General features: G+C 52.2%; 1 long non-coding RNA gene across 1 annotated transcript in view; it reads right to left on the bottom strand.

Moving 5' to 3' along the window:
* Window positions 1–909: 909 nt before the first annotated feature.
* LOC120225938 overlaps window positions 910–8,873 on the bottom strand; it is a 32,095-nt gene continuing 24,131 nt past the window's right edge. Inside the window, exon 3 of the long non-coding RNA XR_005526906.1 lies at window positions 910–921. This is a non-coding gene — a long non-coding RNA (uncharacterized LOC120225938). The remainder of the gene's footprint in view (window positions 922–8,873) is intronic.

Raw genomic sequence — 8,873 nt, 5'->3', positions numbered from 1 at the left:
AGGCTCGAGGGTCCTCTCCCCGCCGCGGCCCCCGCCCCGCAGCCTTTGTTCGCGCGGGGCCTGTGGGCCCGGAGACCCTCGCCCGCCCCGGTCCGGGCGGAGGGCGCGCAGCGCGTGCTAGGCCCTCGAGCACTTTGCCCGCAGCACCTACACCGCCAACCCTCCCCATCACCCCTGGAGGCGGGAACCTGGGTTTCCACTTCACTCGGAGGAAACTGGAAGCTCGGAGACGAGCCGGTGTGTCTCACGTCTCATGAACTCTGGGGAGGGGGTCCCCAGTGCAGCGCTGTCCGCCAGGCCCCACCGAGCATCTCCAGCCCCTGACGCTTCCAGTGAAAAGCCACCCCCAAACAGCGCGTATAGGGGCCGCCCTGACAGTGTGTGTTCCCCACGACCCAGTCGAGGCTGTCGAGGGTCTGCCCCCAGGCGAATTGAGGCCAGGACGCTGGGAGTCCAGAGCGGCCGTAATTACACCTTGATCAGGGTTGGGCCGGAAACAAACAGTGGCCGGAGACACACAGGCGGTGGGCAGCCTGGAGGCCACCCCAGGAGGTGGACTGGAGGCCCGCGGAGGCACCCGTGGTGCAGGAGGGACCCCCACCCACCCCGGGCAGGAAAGACCTGAAGGGTCCCTAGGCCTGGAGGAGGCCGGGGGCTGGAGGCAGGAGCCCCGGGAGAAGATGTGCACTACACACCTACTGATTACTGAGCACCCTCTCTGGCCGGCCGGTTATGGGCTCTGGGATCTTAGGTCTGAGAAGGACAAAGACCATTGCCGTGAGCTGACGCTGATGGGAGCCTTTGAAGGTAATTATTTTTGGTGGGAGGTGTGACCAGACAGCTCAGATGTTTCTAAAACCCCTTCCCCACTGCTGGCTGATGGAGAGTGAGCTGATCTTTCCTCCAGCCTGGAGCCCCCACCTTGGCGGGCCACCTTGGGGCTCTGAGAGGGGCTTCAGCCCCCAGGGAGTGCAGCCCCTTCCCGAGGAGGGAGAGAGCTGCGAGGCGGCCCTCAGCCATCCCTGGTTGAATGAAGGGTCACAGAAAATGAGCCAGGCACAACTGGCCTGTCCTGCCCGGGGCCAGGACGGGCACGCAGGCCCCCGGAGCTCTGTGTGGGGGTGCGGAGGGCATCAGGTAGCAGGTGGGTACTGGGCAGGGCTCCGGAGGGTCCCCTTCTGATCCTCAGTTCTCCCTGCAGGCCACCTGCAGCCTCAGGGTTTTGCACAGAGTAGGTGGGTAGTAAGTGCGTGAGGCGTCTTTTCTTGCTGGCCCGAGGAACGCCAGAGTAGTGTGTGTATATGGGGTGCATGGCGGGGCGGTGGGGGAGGGTGGGGGAGGATGTGTTCCTGGCACAGAGCCAGCACCGAGGACACACAGTCATCTGGGCCTGTCCTGGAAGGGAGCACTGGTGACCTGGGGGCTATTGGGGGCTGGGGCTGGGGCTGGGTTCAGGCCCTTCCTCTTTCTCTGCCCCTCGGAGAAGAGAGGCCCTGGGCAGGGGCAGACCCTGAGCTCCAGGGAATGCCCAGCCCAGATGCATGGCTGGGTCGGTGATGGGTAGGGGCTTCCCTGGGGCCTCACAATGTTTGGGTTCACCCCATGTCTGAAAAGCGGGGAGGCTGAGCCCTAGGAGAGGTAGGAGGAGTCAGGCTGAGCCCAGATGGGGCCAGGTGGCTGGAGGGAACACTTGAGGCCCTTGGGGAGCACAGACAGATCCAGAAGGGCCTGGGACCGGCAGGAGTTGGGGTTTGTCAGTCTTTAGACTGAGGAGCTGGGTTTGCTCCCCCGCCCGGGGGGACAGGGTTCACCTGGGCTCCTTTTCTGCCCAGCCCGGATGTGGTCAGCGCCTGCACGTGGCCTGGGAGCGCCCATGGCCCCAAAGGACTCTGGCGGTGCCCTGGGCAGCTCCTAGCTAGGCCTGAGCCGGAGGCAGGGGGTTGAGGGCCAGGTGATGGTGTCCTCACTTCCTTCCGGAAGCTGTAGATGAGTGGGTGGGAGTGGTGTGCAGCTTTCCCGGGCTGCGTCCGGCCAGGGAAGTACGTTTGGGTCAGGATTACTTTACAGTTCGGTCATTTCTTGTGCAAAGGAGTGCTTAAAGCCGGGAGTTTTCCGCAATGAAGCAGAGGGCTCGCGAGGTACTTCGAGTTTCCCAGGCTGCTAGTTCTGCCCTAGGTTCTTTCTAGACGCCGCTGGATTCAGTCCGCTGCCCCGGGGCCCCCTCGGAGCGCCAGCGGCCTGGCCCTGAACTCAGGCCCTAATGAGATGCGCGGGGACAGGGGCGGCTTGGGAGGGGGCTGCGGTGGACCAGGGCGCTGCGCGGTGCGTGGCAGGGGACAGGGCTCCCAGCTCCCCAGCCAGGGGCCCCCCTGCCCGCGGGGCCCGGGCTCCCCGCAGGTGATGGCGCGGGCCACGCGGGCCGCACCCCCGCGGTGGAGGAGGACCGGCTCAGGGCGGCGTCGGGTAGGGGTCGGTCCCTCCCGGAGGACCGCGCGCCGGGGGGGCTGCCGCGGGCGGTCCGTGCGCGCCCCCTGCCGCCCGCCTGCGCCGACCAGGGCGCAGAGGACGCGCTCGGGGGGCTCCTTCCCGCGGAAGGAAAACGGGGTCCAGTATTGTTGGCCGACTTGCAGCTCAGCGTTTCAGCCAAAGACCCACAGTCAACGTGTACCCATGGCATTATTTCCCCCACAACCAGATTTTTTTTAAGTCGAGTCGTTGTTAGCAATAAAATGCGTATCTCAGTTGTCCAAGCAGGGGGCGTGGACCTAGAGTACCCCCGTCACCCCATGCGCCCCCCCCCCGCCCGCTCCAGGCCAGCTCGCCCCTCGGTTCCTCGGTTCGCTGCCTGTCGCAAAACTTGGCGGTTTGCCTTCTTTTGTGTCCCGCTCCTTCCGCTCCAGGAAACGCTTTTGAGGTTCACCCAGGGAGGGCCCTGCTTTCCGGTAAGCAGGTGATAAACGTGTGTGGTGTTGCATTTCACGGGTGTGCGGTGATACTTGGACCAATTTTCTGTGTTTATGTGATAGACTATTTCCATATTTTGGTTATTACAACCAGTGCAGCGAGCAGCATCCCTCGATATGTTTTTCATAACACATTTCAGATTATTTTCTTTCCTGGTTTTTAATTATGATGTTTAAAAAAAACCTGACACACACAGAAAATGATGGAACAAACACCTAGCTCCAGACCCAACCATGTGAGCAGCTTTCCGTTTTTGCTTCAGCTTGGAAGAACCACAGTGGGGTCCTGGTGTTTTCCTACATGGGTCCCAGCTCCTGGGCCTATGCGACGGGGGGCTCCGAGTCGGGGGTGTCTTCCTGATTTTGTCTTTATCAGTTAATGACGCGTATAAGTCCTGCATACAGCAGATCGTGTGATCTTGTGCACTTTTCAGTATTTATATATAACCATCGTGGCACAACATTTCTTTTTCAATTTGCTTTTTTTCCCACATGCCAGCCTGTTCATCCTTGTGGATGCGGGTCCCCAGTCCATCCATTTTGGCTACTGTTTCCGTAGGTTTGCACCGAATGAACAGACTAGTTCCTTTGCCATTCCTCTGCTGACGGACATTTAGCCTGTTTGCAAGTTTTTCTCCACGCAGCAGCGTTGCAGTGAACATTCTGGTGGTTGTCCCCTAGCACCACGTGCCCCGCTGCGTCAGCACGACCTGGGACTGTGTTGGAAATACACACTCTCACCCCCCACCCAAGCCTGCAAAGCCAGAATCTGTGTTTTAACAAGTTCAGGAGATTCATGTGCACGTTCAAGCTTTTGTTTTTTTCTTTTTTGGGTCATTTTATTTAAATTTTAAAATTATAGAGTAAAATTGACTCGACTTTTTTTTTATTGTGGCAAGATATGCACGATATAAACGTTGCCATCTTAGCCATGTTTAAGTGTTCAGTTCAAGGGCATCAAGTGTATGCCCGTTGTGCACCCATCATGACCGTCCATCTCCAGAACTTACTCGTCTTTACCAACTGAAACTCAGTCCCCACTAAACAATAAACCCCACTGTCCCTGACCCGGCCCCTGGCACCCACCATGCTTCTCTCTGTCTCTACAAATTTGATTCCTTCAGGGAACTCGTGTGAGTGGCATCCTGTGGTATTTGTCCTTTGTGTCTGCCTCATGTCACTCAGCATCATGTCCTTGGAGCTCATCCATATGTAGCAGGTATCAGAATCACCTTCCTTTTTTTTTTTTTAAATGTTTTATTTATTTCTAGGAGAGAGAGAGAGACAGCGTGAGCAGGGGAGGGTCAGAGAGAGAGGGAGTCACAGACTCTGAAACAGTCTCCAGGCTCTGAGCTGGCAGTCAGCACAGAGCCCGACGCGGGGCTCGGACCCACGAACCACGAGATCATGACCTAAGCGAAAGTCGGACGCTTAACCGACTAAGCCACCCAGGCGCCCCGCACCTTCCTTTTTAAGGCTGAATAATCTTCCATTGTGTGGACAGCTGACATTTTGTGTATCCATTCATCTGTCGATGGACATTTGGGGTGTTCCCATCCTTTGTCTACTGTCAATAACACTACTATGAACAGTAGTGCACAAGTATCTATTTGAAACCCTGCTTTCCAGTCTTTTGGGAATATAGTCGGAAGTGGAATGACCAGATCATGTGACATTTTCACGTGTAACTTTTGAGGAACCACCAAACCTAAGACTGGCTGTCTCTGGAAGCAAGGCCATGGACCGGGGCTGGAGAGGGGGGCCAGCAGATATGGGGGAGGGGGGAACAATCTGGGCCCTTTCCATTAACCAACTTTGGAGAAAATATCCTTTAGTTTCCCAATCTGAATTAGCTGCTATCAACGCCTGGTCACAAAGCTGTCCTCCTGGGACCTCCCTGCGCCACCACTGGGTGACTCACCTGGGCAACATACCTGAAACAGCCATAAAGATTTGCAGCCACTGGGCCCCTTGTACACTTGCCGGGCCACGAGACCTTGGTCTCCCCTGTGACCGAGAGACCTCAACCCTATGCTAATTCCCCTTCTCTAAAGGCCACTAAATTGGGATACAGGGGTGAGGGTCAGGTAGTAGGGGTGCCCAAAGAGGGAGCAACCACTGGCTCTCGGTGCCTCTGGCAGAGAGCACCTGACCTCCGCGAGGGACTTCCTTTGTGGCAGCACTTTGGTTTCAAAGGTGCCTGAGTGCCCCCTTGTGGCCTCTCATAGCTCCATCTATTGCCTGAATTTCTGGGTGCTTGCCCCCTTTTACTTTATCTTTGGGGCACTGCTGTTTTAACAGTCACTTTCAGCAGGTAGTGTGCCTAGGTCACTAGGACAGGGAGCATTTGTTATTCCTGTTCATGGTTTGTTTGTTAGCAAGGAGATTGGTTTTGGAAGCAGGGGGCATCTGTCTTTATCCAGGGCATTTTAGGTCCCAAGCTTTGCAACCTCCCAGGAGCTCTTGGTGCTAACAAGGCAGAATACTCTTTAGCAGCTCATTGGTCATGGTCAGGTGAGGCACCCTCGGGCTGCCGGTCTGTCTGATATGGCCCGTCCAGAGCAGCCATAGCTTGACACTTGCCCCCAGGCTTGGGACAGCTCCTCCTGTGCTCTCTGTGGGATTTTATCAGCCTTGAGGATGTCTCTGGGGTGGCCATCTCATGGTCATTAAACGGACATCCAAATAGCGAGTCTGCAGAGTGAATTGTGGGAGACGCTTGCTTGTGGCCAATGCCTGGGAGAACATGACCTTGTCAGCCCCTTGGCACTCGGACCATCACTATTGCCCGGTCTGTTGACCCGAAGGGCCAGTTCCTCTTCTCCTCTTTCTGTAGGTCTGTGTCTCGGGACTGTGTGTGGGGCTGTTGCCCAGATGGTCCTGGTTGTGGCTGACAGCACAGGATGCAGTTTTGCCTTCCCTGCGGGGACCTGGGGCTCTCCTGGACCGCTGTCCCCCAGGAGGCAGCAGCAGTCATCGCCCTACGGCTTGCCATTCGGCCTCTAACCGTGGACTCCACTCATGCTTGTTAACAGCTATTTTATTTTCCATTTCTTCCGTCTCTTCTTTGTTCCTTTTTTCCCTTCTTTCTTGCTTTCTTTTGGATTCAGCTATTTTTTTTAATCCAACTTCTCTTCTCTGTTAGCTGTTGGGTTATATATGTATTCATATATATATGTTTAAATTTTTTAACGTTTATTTTTGAGAGAGAGAGAGAACGAGCAGAGGAGGGGCAGAGAGAGAGGGAGACACATGGAAATCTGAAGCAGGCTCCAGCTCAGAGCCTGACATGGGGCTCAAACTCACAAACTCTGAGATGACGACCTGAGCTGAAGTCAGATGCCCAACAGAGTCACCCAGGCGCCCCCCATATTCATCCATATTTTAAGTGGCTTTCCTAGAGATTACATTTCATATCCTTGATTTATTATACTCTCGGTCATCTCATGACATCCTGAACAAGGCAAGAGCCTTACAACTGTTTAATTTTGCTTATTCCCCTTGCATTTTACTTCCAAAAATGCTAAAAATCTTATGAGACACTAATATATTGTTTTAAGCAGTTCGTTTTCTTTTATACTTACCAACACATTTACAATTTCCAGTGCTCTTTACCCATTTCTGAAGTTCCATGCTTCCATGTGGGTTCTTTTCCTTCAGCCTGAAGAACTTTCTTTAGTATTTCTTGTGGTGTAGGTCTTTTGGTGATAATATCCCTCATCTGAAAACAACTGTATTTCACTTACACTTTTTTTTTTACGGTTTATTTATTTTGGGGGGAGAGAAGCAGAGAGGGAAGGAGAGAGAGAAAAAGAGAGAAAGAGAGAAGGAGAGAGAGAATGAGAATCCCAAGCAGGCTCTGCACTGTCGGTGCAGAGCCTGATGCAGGGCTTGAACCCACAAACCATGAGATCATGACCTGAGCCAAAGTCAGAAGCTTAACCAACAACTGAGCCACCCAGGTGCCCCTCACTTACGTTTTGAAGGTCATTTTCATTAGATATAAAATTCCAGGTTGACATTTTTTTCTTTCAGCCCATGAGATGTTATTCCATGTCTTCTGGCTTCCATCACTTCTATTTAAAAATCAACTGTTGGGGCGCCTGGGTGGCTTAGTCAGTTAGCGTCCGACTTTCACTTAGGTCATGATCTCGCGGTTCATGGGTTCGAGCCCCGTGTCGGGCTCTGTGCTGACTGCCAGCTCAGAGCCTGGAGCCTGTTTCAGTCTGTGACTCCCTCTCTCTCTGACCCTCCCCTGCTCACGCTGTCTCTCTCTCTCTCTCCTAGAAATAAATAAAACATTAAAAAAAAAAATCAACTGTCACTCTTATAGTTTTTCCTTCACGGGTAATGTGTTCTTTTTCTCCTGTTGCTTTTAAAGATTTTTTTCTTGCTCTTTGGTGTTTGGAAATGTTCCTACAGCGTGCCTCTGTGTATTCTTCTATCTATTCATTCTGCTGTGAGTTTGCTGAGCTTCTTGAGCCTGTAGATTCATGGTTTTCCACAATTCTGGAAAATTATGATATCATCTTCTCTTCATATAGCTCACACTCCATTATTTCTTGCTGCTCTTTCTGGAAGTCCAGAAATATGTTTTAAAATATGTTTCGGGGTGCCTGGGTGGCTCAGTCAGTTGGGCGGCCGACTTCGGCTCTGGTCATGATCTCACTGTTCATGGGTTCGAGCCCCACATAGGGCTCTGTGCTGACAGCTCAGAGCCTGGAGCCTGTTTCAGATTCTGTGTCTCCCTCTCTCTCTGACCCTCCCCTGCTCACGCTGTCTCTCTCTCTCTCAGAAATCAACAAAACATTTAAAAAACTAAAAAAAACCACTATGTTTCATGCGTCTCATGTTCTGTTCTATTTTCATTTTCTGCACTTATTCTTTCTGCACTTCAGTTAGGATATTTTCTATTTATATACCTTTGTGTTCCCTAAACTTGTTTTCTGTTGTTAGACCTATCTGATGAGTCATTAGTTTTAGGTATTTCAGATATCATATTTTCAGTATGAGAATGTTCTTGCATTTAACATGTTTAAATATATTCTAATTCTCGGGGCACCTGGGTGGCTCAGTCAGTTAAGCATCTGACTTCACCTTAGGTCATGATCTCACAGTTCATGAGTTCAAGCCCCGCATCGGCCTCTCTGCTGTCAGCATGGAGCCTGCTTCATATCCTGTCCCCTCCCCCACCTCCCCTACTCTCTCTCTTCTTCTCTATAAATAAACATTTAAAAAATTAAGTATATTGTAATTCTTTACTGAAAAAGCTTATCTTTTCATCCATTTTGCTTATCTTTTCCTTTATTTCATTTAGCATATTAATCATAGTTATTTTAAATTTGCTTGCTTATTCCAATACATGGCTTATCTGTGGACCTGCTTCTGTTGTTAGCTTTCCTCTTGATTATTGACCACATTTTCCTTCTGCTTCCTGTGTCTAGTACTTTTTGAGTGTATGCCAGATATTTGCATAAAAGGGCCATAGAGGTTCTAGTTGACATCTTCTAACAGGGATACTTGGCCTTTCCTCTCTTATCCAGGTAGGGCAAGCCCCTGAACACTCCGGTCCAGTGGAGACTGGGCTGGGTTTGGGCTTGGGTTTGGGCTTCCACTGCACTTGTGGAAGTCTTCTAGGTTTGGCTCTCCTGGTGTTTGGTGTTTAGAGCCTGGCTTCTCTGTAGGTTCTCGGTGCTGCAAGACTTCGGGAAACTCTGTTCTTTTCCTCAAATATATGAAGATTAGCTCTTCTGCTCAGTAAGCTTCAAAATTTGGAAAATGTCTTAAGGGACATGTGTCTTGTGTCTGAAGCGGAAACCTTTTCTCTCAGAGGATGTTGTGTGCTAAATGCCGTGAGGCTACAGATTTCATTTTGCATGTACAAGCCTCAGGTCTAGTTTTGTGCCTCTC

The sequence above is a fragment of the Hyaena hyaena genome, unplaced genomic scaffold (assembly GCF_003009895.1).
Source record: "Hyaena hyaena isolate Hyena2069 unplaced genomic scaffold, ASM300989v1 scaffold_1528, whole genome shotgun sequence".
NCBI lineage: Eukaryota > Metazoa > Chordata > Mammalia > Carnivora > Hyaenidae > Hyaena > Hyaena hyaena.
This window is presented reverse-complemented; position numbering and strand designations above follow the sequence as displayed.